Source organism: Amblyraja radiata, chromosome 21 (assembly GCF_010909765.2).
Source record: "Amblyraja radiata isolate CabotCenter1 chromosome 21, sAmbRad1.1.pri, whole genome shotgun sequence".
NCBI lineage: Eukaryota > Metazoa > Chordata > Chondrichthyes > Rajiformes > Rajidae > Amblyraja > Amblyraja radiata.
The window spans coordinates 10162088-10178619 of NC_045976.1; the positions used below are offsets into that span (position 1 = coordinate 10162088).

The 16532-nt window shown below is 45.3% G+C and overlaps 1 protein-coding gene and 1 long non-coding RNA gene across 6 annotated transcripts in view; both read right to left on the bottom strand.

The window, feature by feature from the left end:
• The window catches only part of pde3a (phosphodiesterase 3A), a 340829-nt gene that overhangs the window by 79826 nt on the left and 244471 nt on the right, over positions 1–16532 (bottom strand). The gene's annotated exons all lie outside the window — the stretch shown is intronic.
• On the bottom strand, positions 5971–14227 carry LOC116985093. The gene is made up of 3 exons (XR_004415204.1): positions 14093–14227; positions 6645–6648; positions 5971–5998 (listed from the first exon to the last, which is right to left on the bottom strand). It is a non-coding gene; the product is annotated as an uncharacterized LOC116985093 (long non-coding RNA).

The following is a 16532-nucleotide window of genomic DNA, read 5'->3' on the forward strand; positions in this document are numbered from 1 at the left end:
AGGTAGCGCAGAGGAAGCAGGCAGTCTACAGGCGGACTTGGACAGGTTTGGAGAGTGGGCAAAGAAGTGGCAGATGGAATACAGCGTAGCAAATTGTGCAGTTGTGCGTTTTGGTAGCAGGAATACAAGCATAGACTATTTAGTATATGGGGAGAGGATTCGGATATCAGAGGTGCAAAGAGACTTGGGAGTGCTGGTGCAGGATTCCCAAAAGGATAATATGCAAGTTGAAAGGAAGGCAAATTCAATGTCAACATTATTTCTAGATGACCAGAATTAAAAAATGGGGATGTAATGTTGGAGCTTCATAAGGCACTAGTCAGACTGCAGTTGGAATATTGAGAGCAGTTTTGGGCCTCGTTGTGCTGACGTTGGAGAAGGTCCAGAGGAACTTTACTGGAATGATCCCGGGGATAAGTGGGTTAACATATGGTGAGCGTTTGACGGCACTGTGTGTGTAGTTGCTGGAGTTTAGAAGGATGAGGGGGATCTCATTAAAACTTACCGAATAGTAAAAGGCTTGGATAGAGTGGATGTGGAGAGGATGTTTCCACTAGTGGGAGAATCTAGGACCTGAGGGCACAGCTTGAGAATAAAAGGACATACCTTTAGAAAAGAGTTGAGAAGGAATTTCTTTCGTCAGAGGGTGGTGAATCTGTGGAATTCATTGCCATAGACAGCTATGGAGGCCAAGTCATTGGGTTTTATTAAAGCAGAGATTAGCAAGGGTCTCAAAATGATGGGAGAAGGCAGGAGAATGGGATTGAGTGGGAAGATAGATCAGCCATGATTGAATAGTGGCGTAAACTCGATGGGCCGAATGGCCTAATTCTGCTCCAATGACATGAGTTTTTATAAACTTTGCTGTGGGGAAAAAGGACACAAAGTGCTGGAGAATAAGTAACGTTTTGGGTTGGGACGATTCTTCTGCCTGAATAGTGAGTCAGTGTGTCTGAAGAAAGGTCCCGACCTGAAACATCACCTATCCATGTTCTCCAGAGATGCTGCCCGAAGCGTCACCCATTCCTTCTCTCCAGAGAAGCTGTCTGTCCCGCTGAGTTATTCCAACATTTTGTGTCGATCGTGTTAGTCAGGTATTTGTGCGTCTTCCCCGGGCATCTATCAATTGCCAGAGTTCGTGCTGAAGATCATCACATCGTTGAGAAATTCAACTCACATTTGTCCAGCCCAAATATTATTATCATGGTCATTGATTGATTGAAAGATATAGCATGGAAACAGGCCCTTCGGCCCACCGAGTCCACACCAACCATCAATCAACCGTTCACACTAGTTCTATGTTATCCCACTTTCTTATCCACTCCCTACACACAATTTACAGAGGGCCAATTAACAACAAACCCACACGTCCTTGAGATGTGGGAGGGAACCTGAGTACCTGGAGAAAACCCACGCGGTCCAAAGGGAGAGCATGCAGACTCCACGCACACAGAGGTCAGGATTGAACCCGGGTCTCCGGCGCTGCAAGGCAGCGGCTCTAACAGCTGCGCCACAGTTATCTGGAAGGAATCAAGTGGATTGTGGAGAGCGGGTCGTAAAACAGAGCACTTTAGTGCCCATGAAATTAATCTGTTTGATGTCAGCTAATATTTTGTGTTGATCTGAGTGCTTAGAAATAGGCTCCTCTCAAAGGCTTGACGTCACTTGCAAATAGGCTGCCATATTTCACAACTAATTAATCGCATCTGAGGAGTTATTCTAGACAAACATAGCAGTTACTTTGCACACTGCGTGATCCAATAAACAGAAAAATGAGCAACGAATTGGTTCACAGCTTGAGAAATAAGTGTGGGTAACGGCATCAGGAAACATCCCGGCTCATATTGTGAATAGAGATATCGGTTTATATAATGCCTCCCAAGGGGATTGCGTATTCACATAGCAGCAGACCCATCTAATCCCAGATAGAACACCACATGGCAAAGTAAAGCAGTGAACACCACAGGAACAGGCCCTTCGGCCCACAATGTCCATGCCGAACATGATGCCAAGATAAACTAATTGCCTCTGCTGCACGTGATCCACATCCTTGCTTGTTCATGCGCTTTTCCAAAAGCCTCTTAAACGTCACTATGCTATCTGCCTCCACCACCAGCCCTGGCCGCACGTTCCACTCTCTGTGTAAAACCCGCACATCTTCAAACTTTACCCCTCTCACCTTCAGGCCTTTAGTGTATGATATTTCCTTCCTGGGAAAAGGTTCTGATTGTCTACAATATCTACGCCTCGCATCATTTTATATACTTCTATCATTTGGGGCGGCACAGTGGCACAGCGGTTGAGATGCTGCCTTACAGTGCCAGAGACCCCGGTTCGATCCTGACTACAGGTGCTGCCTGCGTGGAGTTTGTACGTTCTCCCCGTCAACTGCGTGGGTTATAATTGTCCCTAGTGTGGGCAGGATAGCATTCGTATGCGGGAATCGCCGGTCGGCGCGGATTACATTGGGCCGAAGCGGTATCTCCAAACTAAACTAAGCACAATCTGATGTAATTTAGTTATGTAGTTACTCTGGGACTGCAGGAAATGTTCTGCACAGCAAGTCCCACAAACACTGGTAGCAAAATGACAGGGCTACATGTCTTTCTGGTGAGGTTGGTGAGCGCATTATGGTTGGAGCTGAATATTGATCCAGGAAACTTGAAGAATGGTTCAGTGCTCCCCTTCAATATGTAGCATTTTTACAATCCCTGCCATCAGTGGCGCTCCGGCTCTGCCGACTGCTGTGCGCGGGACTCAAGAGGTTGTAGGGGGGGGGGGGGGGTTGAGTAAACTGCAGGTTTTTCATTAGTTGTCAGGGAGGGATTTCCTCTTACAACAAGCTTATGATGGAGAGGGAATCCCATTCTGTTATCCATTCGTGTTTTTTTTTCAACACGTTACTGGTCTATTGAATCGCTGGATATAAAAATCAGGGCTCAAATTCAAGGCCTTCAAAATCACGGATCGCAAGTTCAGGCTAAAACAAAAGATATGTAGAATGTTTATTTAATATCTTATCTAGTTTTTGGTGTAATTTAATTTTAATCTGATGATGCAAAATAAGTTAATTAGGCCCCGATATGGGCAACATGATCATTATCCCTATTGTGTAATTGTCTATCCGTGATCACTATTTTCATACTAAATATCTGACTAAAAACTTCCGCAGTACATACAGATCGGATTGTGGCTGCCGCCATGTTGACCCTGGTGGCAGCCGTGACCGATCTGTATGTATGCCTGAGTCAAACGGCCCTTGTCCTCGATCACAGCTTTTGAGTTAAGTCAATACAAAACAATAGGGAACAAGTTGCTAATTTCCAAGTATGAAGATGACCATAACTTTTTTAATACTGAAGATATGAAAGTGAATTAGGTAAATATTAAAGGTTTTTTTATGCTTTATCTGATGGGATAAATTACAGGCTTTATTTTTAAAATCTCAAAATGTTGTAACATTCCTACAATATAGGGAGTATAGCTATGAGGAGAGGTTAGATAAACATGCATTGTTTTCTCTTCAGCACCAGAGATTGAGGGGACCTGATAGAAGTATATAAAGTTAGGGGTGGCATAGACATGATAGACAGTCAGAATCTTTTTGTTCCGAGGGTGGAATTGTCAAAGACTAGAGGGCATAGCTTTAAGGTACGAGGGGGTAGGCGCTGGTAGTTAAGAGGTGGAGGAAGGAACTGCAGATGTTGGTTTGCACCAAAGAAAAACACAAAATGCTGGAGTAACTCAGTGGGCCAGGCAGTATCTCTGGAAAAAAGGAATAGGTGACGTTTTGGGTCGATGCTCTTCTTCAGACCGAAGAAGGGTCTCGACCCGAAATGTCACCTATTCCTTTTCTCCAGAGATGCTGCCTGACCCGCTGAGTTACTCCAGCATTTTGTGCCTATCTTTAGTTAAGAGATGATCTTGGTGTCATGTTTAGCACATATATTATGGGCTGAACGGCCTGTTCTTGCGCTAGTACTACACTGTAATATGTCTATAAATATACGCAACAATGCTATTTGAGACACAAGGAACTGCAGATGCTGCTTTACAAGACAAAAGTGCTGGAGGAACTCAGTGGGTCAGGCAGCATCTCTGGAGGGAATGGACAGGTGATGTTTCTGGTCGGGATCCTTCTTCAGACTGATGGAGTTGGGAGAGAACGCCACATCCCTTTTCCAGCTTTCTCTCCCTTCTGCTGCAACCAGTCTGAAGAAGACTCAAGACCCAAAACGTTGCCTGTCCATTCCCTCCACAGATGCTGCCTGAAATATCTGAGTTCCTCTATTTTTTTTAACAGCTGCAGCTAAAAAGAGCTGTGCGGCATGGTGGCACAGCGGTAGGGTTGCTGCCTTACAGTGCCAGAGACCAGGGTTCGATCCCGACTACGGTTGCAGTCTGTATGGAGTTTGTACGTTCTCCCCGTGACCGTGTGGGTTTTCCCCGGGTGCTCCGGTTTCCTCCCGCAATCCGAAGGCGTACAGGTTTGTAGGTTAACTGGCTTTGATAAAATTGTGAGTCGTCCCTAGTGTGTGTGGGATAGTGCTAGTGTACGAGGTGATTGCTGGTCGGCGTGGACTCTGTGGGCCAAAGGGCATGTTTCCACGCTGTATCTCTCTCTAAATCTAAAGTAAAGCTCTACCAGCTGCGCCACTGTGCTACTCTCTGCTCCTGAAGTAAAGTTGGCACAGGTTGGCACCCTTCATCAGTTACAGCTTGCGAGGCAGCGATCCGTCTTGAGTCACAAGGTTGTTGTTTCAAGTCCCACTCCAGAGACTTAGAACATAGAGCACCGAAACAGTACAGGCCCTTCAGCCCACAGTGTCTGTGCCGAACACGATACCAAGGCCAACAGGCCCTTCCTGGACATTGTCCATGCTGAACATAACGCCAAGATAAACTAATCTCCTCTGCCTGCACGTGATTCATATCCCTCCATATCCCTCCATAAAAGCCTCTTAAATGGCACTATGGTATCTGAAGATAGTCACAAACTGCTGGAGTAACTCAGTGGGTCAGATCGGAATGGTACCATTCGGCGCCGCCGTTTCGCCTTTTCGGGGTGTTAGGGTTAGGGTTTCGAGGTGTTGAGGTTAGGGTTTCGAGGTGTTAGGGTTAGGGTTTCGGGGTGTTAGGGGTAGGATTAGGGTTAGGGTTAGGGTTAGGGTTATGATGAGTACAGATATTATAAACGGAGGCGCCGAACCGGCGGCGATGAAAAGTACCCGACCCGGTCAGACAGCATCTCTGGAGAAAGACGATGGGTGATGCTTCGGATGGGGACAGAAGAATGGTCAGTCCTTTTTCTCCAGAGATGCTGCTTGACCCGCTGAGTTAATCCAGCGCTTTGGGTCTACCTGTAACATAAACTCGGATTCTCTCTCCACAGATGCTGCCTGACCTGCCGAGTATCTCCAGTAATTACTGAAATGTCCTTACTGATATTTCCAGCATCTGCAGCTTATTTTACTTTACAATGGTTGCCTTGGGCAGTAAAGATTTCAAAGCATTATATAAGATTAACTAAACAGGGGTGGATTCTTCTGGACGTTATTTTTTATGTGTTCTGAGAAAGAGGGCTATAAAAACAGGAACACTCTGCCAGCTATTTTTTATATCTTTTGGCATCAAATCTATATCCCTCTAGCCCGAGTCAGGACTCAAACAGCTGGCTCTATCACACTAGGTGGCACTCTGTTCCACAAGTTAGCATTTCAAAGTGTAAAGCAGTGGCTTGTTTTACATTTCATTTGCAGTTTGCTTAAGTATAAACAGTCTCCGGCAGCAGCTGGTAGAGCCGCTGCCTCACAACACCGGCGACGCGGGTTCGATCCTGACCTCGGGTGCTGCCTGTGTGTGGAGATTGCACCTTCTCTGTGTGACTGTGTCAGCTTTCTCCGGGCTCTCCCGTTTCATAAGTTTGTAATTCATCGGTGCAGAATTAGGCCATTCGGCCCATCAAGTCGACTCCGCCATTCAATCACGGCTGATCTATCTTTCCCTCTCAATCTTGGGATGGATGCAAAATTGGCATAACGCGGAACTAAGGTGGACTGATGATCGATGGTTGACGTGGATTCGGGGTGCCGAAGAGTCTGTTTACAAGCTATATCTTTCAGTAGATTTTAAATGTAAGATCGCATGGGATCATGGATAGCTAGCTGATTGGGGACTGAGATCTGAAGAAGAATCCCGCCCTGAAATGTCACCTGCCCATGTGCCCCAGAGATGCTGCCTGACCTGCTGGATAACTCCAGCTCTTTGTGTCTATAACTGGATACAGAATTGGCTTCATGGAAGGACGCAGAGGGAGGTGTGGAAGCCTGTGACAAGTGATGTGCCTCGGAGATTTGTGCTGGCCCCATTTCTGTTTATGGTGTATTATCAATAATTTTGTATAAATGCACAGAGTGCAAACTCCACACAAATAGAACACAGTGCCAGGATCGAATGTAAACTGATGGTTCAGTGAGAGATGGGCCATTAAGAAGAGGTGGGGTCTTCAGACCTTAACTTTAGACTTCAGAGATACAGCATGGAATCAGGCTCTTCGGCCCACAGAATCCACGCCGACCAGCGATCCCCACGCATTCAAACTATTCCACACACTCGGGACAATTTTACAACTAACCGAAGCCAACTAACCTACAAACTTGTACATCTTTGGAGTGTGGGAGCACACGTCTTTTGGGACATGGGACTAAACCGGAGCGCCCGGAGAAAACCCACGTGGTTACAGGGGGAATGTACAAACTCCATACAGACAGCACCGGTATTCAGGATCGAACCCGGGTCTCTGGTGCTGTGAGTCCTAACAAAGGTAAGCTCTCCAATTTATGCCTGTGGCCTCAGTTGTACAAGAGCTCTTTATTGCCACACGTTGCCAAACAATGCCTTGAAGCCATGGGGCAATCACCCCCACCTCTCACCTGGAAATGAGATCTTTGTTCAATAAACGCCAAGGACCACCAGTGTGACAGACGTTACCATCTCATTATAAAACCCAGGCACGTAGGGCTTCACTAATCTGTCTCCCAGCTGCTATATGCTGCAGAGAACATTACACAGTCCAACCAAGTTTACCCCTCTGCTTTTCAAATGTCCAGTGGTTTAACTAGAGATATCAAAACCATAACTAGACATAAATAAATGAAACAAATCAAAAGGGCATGAATAAAGGGCAGTGAAGACAACTTTACCAGGGAGTTAAATTAGAGCTCTATCCTTCATTTATTTCTCTCAAACACTCTTGAATACCAAATGTGAAAGAGAGGGATAGAAGGTTGGTTTGGTTTGGTTTAAGGTCATAGTCATAGATTGATACAGCGTGGAAACAGGCCCATCGGCCCAACCTGCCCACACCGGCCAACATGTCCCAGCTACACTAGTCCCACCTGCTTGGTCCAGATCCCTCCAAACCTGTCCTATCCATGTACCAGTCTAACTGTTTCTTAAACATTGGGATAGTCCCAGCCTCAACTACCTCCTCTGGCAGCTTGTTCCATACACCCACCACTCTTTGTGTGAAAAAGTTACCCCTCAGGTTCCTATTAAATCTTTTCCCCTTCACCTTGAACCTATGCCCTCTGGTCCTCGAATCCCCTATTTTGGTCAAGAGACTCTGTGCATCTGTGATTTGATTTGGTTTGGTTTGGTTTGGTTTAGTTTAGTTTAATTTGGTTTAGAGACACAGCATGAAAACAGGCCCTTCGGCCCACCAAGTCCATCCAACCGTTCGCATTAGTTCTATTTTATCCCACTTTCTCGTCCGATGTCGACTCATACATTAGGGTCAATTTTATAGAGAGTCAATTAACCTCCAAACCTGCATGTCTTTGGGAGAACGTGTAAACCCCACACACACAGACAGCGCCCAAGGACAGCGTCGTATCCGGGTCCCTGGCGTTGTGAGGCAGCGGCTCTACCAGCTGCGCCACTGTGCCGACCCGGTTGGTGATGGAAGAAGTGTTCAAGAAGGAACTGCAGATGCTGGAAGATCGAAGGTACACAAAATTGCTGGAGAAACTCAGCGGGTGCAGCAGCATCTATGGAGCGAAGGAAAAGCCATTTATCCTTCGCTCCATAGATGCTGCTGCACCCGCTGAGTTTCTCCAGCAATTTTGTGTACCTGGTAATGGAAGAAGACTTGTATCACATCGGTTAAGCATAAAGGGCACATAGCCTTGAGGTGAGAGGGACAAATTTTAAAGGCGATGTGCAGGGCAAGTTTTCTTACAAACAGAGTGGTGAGTGTCTGGAACAAACTGCCCAGTGTGGTGGTGGTGGAGGAGGAGAATACAATAGTGGTGTTTAAAATGGTTTTAGATAGATACATGGATGGGCAGGGAATGAAGGAGTATAGATCACCTACAGGCAGAGGGGATTAGTTTATCATGTTCGGCATAGACATTGTGGGCCGAAGGGCCCGTTCCTGCTCTGTATGGGCCCGTTCCTGCACTTTCTATCCTCATTAGTTTTAGCGGGATGGAAGAAAGTTTGCATCATCTCGATAATATCTCACTGAATGATCTTCCACTTTACCATTTATACGTGTGCCTTGGTGTAAATCAGTGCCATTTCATGAGAGGAACAGATCGGGTAGATGCACAGAGTCTCGTGCCCAGGGTAGAGGAATCGAGGACCAGAGGACATCAGTTTAAGGTGAAGGGGAAAAGATTTAATAGGAATCTGAGGAGTAACTTTTTCACACAAAGGGTGGTGAGTAGCTGGAACTAACGGCCAGAGGACGTAGTTGAGGCAAGGACTATCCCAACATTTATAACCATATAACCATATAACCATATAACAATTACAGCACGGAAACAGGCCATCTCGACCCCTCTAGTCCGTGCCGAACACATAATCTCCCCTAGTCCCATATACCTGCGCTCAGACCATAACCCTCCATTCCTTTCCCATCCATATAACTATCCAATTTATTTTTAAATGATAAAAACGAATCTGCCTCCACCACCTTCACTGGAAGCTCATTCCACACAGCTACCACTCTCTGAGTAAAGAAGTTTCCCCTCATGTTACCCCTAAACTTCAGTCCCTTAATTCTCAAGTCATGTCCCCTTGTTTGAATCTTCCCTACTCTCAGTGGGAAAAGCTTTTCCACGTCAACTCTGTCTATCCCTCTCATCATTTTAAAAACCTCTATCAAGTCCCCCCTTAACCTTCTGCGCTCCAAAGAATAAAGCCCTAACTTGTTCAACCTTTCTCTGTAACTTAGTTGCTGAAACCCAGGCAACATTCTTGTAAATCTCCTCTGTACTCTCTCTATTTTGTTGACATCCTTCCTATAATTAGGCGACCAAAATTGTACACCATACTCCAGAATTGGCCTCACCAATGCCTTGTACAATTTTAACATTACATCCCAACTTCTATACTCAATGCTCTGATTTATAAAGGCCAGCACACCAAAAGCTTTCTTTACCACCCTATCTACATGAGATTCCACTTTCAGGGAACTGTGCACAGTTATTTCCAGATCCCTCTGTTCACCTACATTCTTCAATTCCCTACCATTTACCATGTACGTCCTATTTTGATTTGTCCTGCCAAGATGTAGCACCTCACACTTATCAGCATTAAACTCCATCTGCCATCTCTCAGCCCACTCTTCCAACTGGCATAAATCTCTCTGTAAACTTTGAAACTCTACTTCATTACCCGCAACCCCACCTATCTTAGTATCATCTGCATACTTACTAATCCAATTTACCACACCATCGTCCAGATCATTGATGTACATGACAAACAACAGTGGACCCAACACAGATCCCTGTGGCACCCCACTCGTCACTGGCCTCCAACCTGACAAACAACCATCCACCATTACTCTCTGGCATCTCCCATTCAGCCACTGTTGAATCCATCTTGCTACTCCACCATTAATACCCAACCATTGAACCTTCTTAACCAACCTTCCATGAGGAACCTTGTCAAAGGCCTTACTGAAGTCCATATACACAACATCCACTGCTTTACCCTCATCAATTTCCCGAGTAACATCTTCAAAAAATTCAAGAAGATTAGTTAAACATGACCTTCCAGGCACAAATCCATGTTGACTGTTCCTAATCAGACCCTGTTTATCCAGATGCTTATATATATTATCTCTAAGTATTCTTTCCATTAATTTGCCCACCACTGACGTCAAACTAACAGGTCTATAATTGCTAGGTTTACTCTTAGACCCCTTTTTAAACAATGGAACAACATGCGCAGTACGCCAATCCTCCGGCACTATTCCCGTTTCTAATGACATTTGAAATATTTCTGCCATAGCCCCTGCTATTTCTACACTAACTTCCCTCAATGTCCTAGGGAATATCCTGTCCGGACCTGGAGACTTATCCACTTTTATATTTCTCAAAAGTGTCAGTACTTCCTCTTCTTTGATCCTCTTAGTTTCCATAGCTACTCTACTTGTTTCCCTTACCTCACATAATTCAATATCCTTCTCCTTCGTGAATACCGAAGAAAAGAAACTGTTCAATATCTCCCCCATCTCTTTTGGCTCTGCAGATAGTTGGCCACTCTGACTCTCTAATGGACCAATTTTATCCCTCGTTATCCTTTTGCTATTAATATAGCGGTAGAAACCCTTCGGATTTACTTTTACCTTACTTGCCAAAGCAACCTCATATCTTCTATTAGCTTTTCTAATTTCTTTCTTAAGATTCTTTTTACATTCTTTATACTCCTCAAGCACCTCATTTACTCCATGCTGCCTATAACTCTTGTAGATCTCCCTCTTTTTCCGAACCAAGTGTCCAATTTCCCTTGAAAACCATGGCTCTTTACAATTTTTACGATTTCCTTTCAACCGAACAGGGACATAAAGATTCTGTACTCTTAAAATTTCACCTTTAAATGCACTCCATTTCTCTTCCACATCTTTCCCATAAAACAAACTGTCCCAATTTACTCCTTTTAAATCCTTTCGCATCTCCTCAAAGTTAGCCTTTCTCCAATCAAAAATCTCAACCCTAGGTCCAGTTTTGTCCCTCTCCATAATTATATTGAAACTAATGGTATTGTGATCACTGGACCCGAACTGTTCCCCAACGCATACCTCTGCCACCTGACCCATCTCATTTCCTAACAGGAGGTCCAGTACCGCCCCTTCTCTAGTAGGTACTTCTATGTATTGTTGCAAAAAACTATCCTGCACACATTTTACAAACTCCAACCCATCCAGCCCATTTACAGAATGTGTTTCCCAGTCTATGTGTGGAAAATTGAAATCTCCCACAATCACTACCTTGTGCTTACTACTAATATCTGCAATATCCTTACATATTTGCTCTTCCAATTCTCGCTCCACATTTGGCGGTCTATAATACACCCCTATAAGTGTTGCTACCCCTTTCCCATTTCTCAGTTCCACCCAAATAGCCTCCCTAGACGAGCCCTCTAATCTATCCTGCCAAAGCACTGCTGTAATATCTTCCCTGATAAGCAATGCAACACCTCCACCTCTTGCCCCTCCAATTCTATCACACCTGAAGCAACGAAATCCTGGAATATTTAGTTTCCAATCACAGCCCTCCTGCAACCATGTTTCACTGATCGCCACAACATCATACTTCCAGGTGTCAATCCAGGCTCTAAGTTCATCCACCTTTCTTACAATGCTCCTAGCATTAAAATATACACATTTAAGAAACCCACCACCTCTTATTCTCTGTTTATTTTATTTTTCTTCTCTCTCCCCTACATTTTGGGTCAGAGTGCTACCATTCTCTGCCCCCTGCTTCACACACTGACTGCTAGCTTTCCCAATTTGAGTCCCTCCCCCCAACCATACTAGTTTAAAGTCTCCCCAGTAGCCTTTGCAAATCTCCCCGCCAGGATATTGGTCCCCCTTGAGTTCAAGTGCAACCCGTCCTTTCTGTACAGGTAAGAAAGAAACAATTCGACAGGTAGGTGGATAGGATAGGTTTCAAGGGATATGAGCTAAATGCAGGCAAATGGGGCTAGTGTAACTGAGACACGATGGCCAACATGGGCAAGTTGGGCCGAAGGGTCTGTTTCCAAAATGTATGACTCTATGTGACTATTTCAACGCAGTTTATAGGAAGGAACTGCAGATGCTGGTTTATGCCAAATATAGACACCAAGTGCTGGAGTAACAGCGGGTCAGGCAGCATCCCTGGAGAAAAAGGATAGTTGATATCTCCCATCCTTTTTCTCCAGAGATGCTGCCTGACCCACTAAGTTAGTCCAGCACTTGGTGTCATTTTGTGTACAACATGCAAAGGTTCTCTTAACAAGGTCCACTGAACTGCCTATGCAATATTCTGCTTTGAGTCCTGCATTTTGTATATTTCCATTCATCTCCTCCTTGGTTTTTATAAACTGTTTACAAAGATTCTCATTCTGGTATCTTCAGTTATCTAATACACTAAATATGTTTTATTGCCTTCTCAGTATTACCATAAACATCTAACGTATCTTTCATATGAAGGTCACATACAGGCCTTCATATAAACTCTGTCAATTCATACCTCCTCCCTTCTTCTGCTTAAAACCACTTTTTCTTTCTCCTTCATCAAACCATGAAGTGCTGGAGGAACTCAGCGGGTCGGGCAGCATCTGTGGAGGGAATGGACAGGTGACGTTTTGGTTCGAGACCCTTCTTCAGAATGAAGGCCCAAATCATTGCCCGACAGACTGAAGAAGGGTTCCGACCCAAAACATCACCTGTATCATTCCCTCCACAGATGCTGCCCGACCTGCTGAGTTCCTCCAGCACTTAGTGTTTTGCTCAAGATTCCCTGCGTCTGCAGTTCCTTGTGTCTCCATTCTCCCCCATGCTCCAACCAATCTTTCTTAGTGGGACAAAGCGGGGCAAGTGACAGGCGGATACAGATGAGGGGAGATTTGATTAATAGACGGGAGAGTGATCCCGACCCAAAAAGCCAGCTATCCATATCCTCCACAGATGCTGCCCGACCCACTGAGTTACTCCAGCACTTCATGTTTTGCTCAAGGTTCCAGCACCTGCTGTTCCTTGTGTCTCCACTCTCCCTAATGCTCCAGTCAATCTCCCTTTAAATGCAGACACAAGGAACAAAGCCAAAGCACAAAAATATCCAACAATTATAAATGAACAAGCGAGACTTGTGGACATTAATAAAAAGTGGTGATTAAATGTATAAAACAGTGATAAACACTGAATTCAAAGTTTCAAAGATGCCAAAAAAAATCATCTAGTTGTAAAATGGCTAAATGTCAACATATATTGTTCCTTTTATGTACTGAGCTTTCTTTTATTTATTTCTGTTATCCATGAGTATTGTGTTTACAGGCCTGTTATGCTTAGTTTAGAGATACTGCGTGCAAACAGGCCCTTCGGCCTACCGAGTCTGCACCGACCAATGATCCAGCACACTAATATTATCCGACACACACCAGGGACAATTTACATTTATACCATGCCAATAATCTACAAACCTGTACATCTTCGGAGAGTGGGAGAAAACCGAAGATCTTGGAGAAAACCCACACAGGTCACGGGGAGAACGTACAAACTCCATACAGACAGCACCCGTAGTCAGGATCTAACCCGGGTCACTGGCGCTGTAAGGCAGTAGCTCAACCGCTACGCCACTGTGCCGCCCTGATGCTGCAAATAAGAAGTTTACTGCACTGCCTTTTACACAGACAAATAAATACTCTTGACTGTGGCAAACTTCTGCAGCAGAGGAACGCCTACCACAATCAGTACTATCATCAAGAGGAAGCTGCTGGGTATCGGTAATGGGCTCAGTCTGAAGAAGGGTCTCAACCCGAATCGTCACCCATTCCTTCTATCCAGAGATGCTGCCTGCCCCGCTGAGTTACTCCAGCATTTTGTGTCTATCTTCGGTAATGGGCTGTTCCTTTCTGAACAATTGTGCCTGTCTTGTGAAAAGATTCACCGGACTGCTGTCAGTGTCACTGCAGCTTTAACCTCTCCATCTCCTGGAGAGTAGATCATAAGACCACACGGCATAGGAGCAGAATTAGGCCATTTGGTCCATCGAGTCTCCTGCACCGTTCGATCATGGCTGATCCATTTCCCCCTCTCCACACCATTCTCCAGCTTTCTCCCTATAACGTTTGATGCCCTCACTAATTATGGACTTGTCAATCTCTGCTCTAAAGATACTCAATGACTTGGCCTCCACTGCCATCTGTGGCAAAGAATTCCACAGATTCACCACCTTTGGCTCTGGGCCGGCTGCTGAACTCTGCAGGGCATTCTTTTAGGGAATAATGGCTTGTTTAGTTTACTTTACTGTTATGTGTACCGAGGTACAGTGAAAAGCTTTTTAGTTGCATACTATCAAGTCAACAGAAAGACTACACATGATTACAATCAAGCCAGCCAGAGTGTACAGATGCAGGATAAAGGGGATAGTGTTTAGTGCAAGATAAAGTCCAGTAAAGTCCAATTAAAGATCATTTGAGTGTCTCCAATGGGGTAGATGGGAGGTCAGGACCGCTCTCTAGTTGTTGGTAGGATGGTTCATTTGCCTGATAACAGCTGGGAAGAAACTGTCCCTGAATCTGGAGGTGTGCACTTTCACACTTCTGTACCTCTTGCTTGATGGGGAGAGTGGAGAGAGGGAGAGACCGGGGTGAGACTGGTCCTCAGTTCAGTTCAGTTTATTGTCACGTGTACCGAGGTACAGTGAAAAGCTCTCGGCCCAGTGCGAACCAGTCAGCGGAAAGAGGATACACGATTACTGAAGACAAGGCCACAAGTTTGCAGCTTGAAGAGTGATTTCTTGGTGCAAGCCCAGTGTTGATGCCTTTTGAATAGATTCCAAAGGCACACAAGTAGTCTGACTATGAAATGGTTGCAAATTCTCACAAGGAGTCCTTGTCATCAACCCGCACGGACGTACAGATGTTTTTTATTTAAATATTGCATCCCTCTAGCAGCCTGGTCTGGAACAACATGCCTTTGGTGATGGGCAACGCATGTGAACAACACTGCTCTTAATTCAAGACTTCGACCCTGGGCTTAAACGAGTGCTGCAGAATGAGTGGCGTACACACAGAGGCTTGAACAAATAATCCACTCTCAGGGCCAGGAGCTTAAGTATATTGACACGTTCTTCCCTGACCTCACCTACTGATGGCTAAAACAAGAAGGACGAGAAACAAACAAGATGGGCCAAGCAATGGCAAATGGAGTTTAGTATCGTTTAGACCGAAGGTAGACACAAAATCATGCTTGAGTCACTCAGCGGGTCCAGCAGCATCTCTGGAGGAAAGGAATAGGTGATGTTTCGGTTGGAGACCCTCTTTCAGACTGAGAGTCAGGGGGGAGGGAAACTGGAGGTATGAACAAATCAGAGCCGGCACCAATGGCCAAGGAAAGGTGGAGCCCACAATGGTCCATTGGTCCATTGTGGGCTGTGGAAGAGGTGATAACCAAGGGATCTATGGATGTAAGCAGTGAAACTAGCTGGAAACTAGTTTACTTTAGTGTAGAGACACAGCGTGGAAGCAGGCCCTTCGGTCCACTGAGTCTGCGCCGACTAACGTTCATCCGTACACTAGTTCTGTCCCACACACTGAGGACAATTTTATAATATACGGAGGCCAATTAACCTACAAACCTGCACATCTTTGGAATGTGGGAAGAAACCGGTGCACCCAGAGAAATCCAAGTGGTCACAGGAAGAACGTACAAACTCCATACAGAGAGCGCCCGTAGTATGGATCGAACCCGGGTCTCTGGCGCTGTAAGGCAGCGACTCTACTATTGCGCCAGTGTGCCGCCCTTAATGTAATTTAAAGCAGGTAAGTGTGAGGTGTGGCATTTTGGGAAGCCAAACCAGGGCAGCACCTTCACAGTGAGTGCTGTCGAGCAGAGGGATCAAGCAGTACAGGTACATAGTTTCCCAAAAGTGGTGTCACAGGTAAATAGAGTGGTGAAGAAGGCTTTTGGCATGTTGGCCTTTATCAGTCAGAGAATTGAGTATAGAAGATAGACACAAAATGCTGGAGTAACTCAGCGGGACAGGCAGCATCTCTGGAGAGAAGGAATGGATAACGTTTCGGGTCAAGACCCTTCTTCTAAGGGTCTCGTCCCAAAACATCACCCATTCCTTCTCTCCAGATATGCCGCCTGTCCCGTTGAGATACTCCAGCATTTTGTGTCTATTTTCGCATTAAACCAGCACCTGCAGTTCCTTCCTACCCAATTGAGTATAGAAGTTGGGACATTATGTTACATTTGGACAAGATGTTGGTGAGGCCACGTTTGTTGGTACGGTGTGTACCTTTGGTCATCCTGGAATAGGAAAGATGTCATTAAGTTGAAAAAGTGCATAGAAGATTTATGTTGGCAGGACTCGAGGGACTTAGCTTATAGGAAGAGTTTGGGCAAGCGAGGACTGTATTCCTTGGAGTGCAGGCGGTTGAGGGGAGAATCCATAGAGATGTATAAAATCATGAGGGGAATAGATAGGGTGAATAGATCGGGTAGGTTAATCAGGATTCAGAGAGCAGAGGTT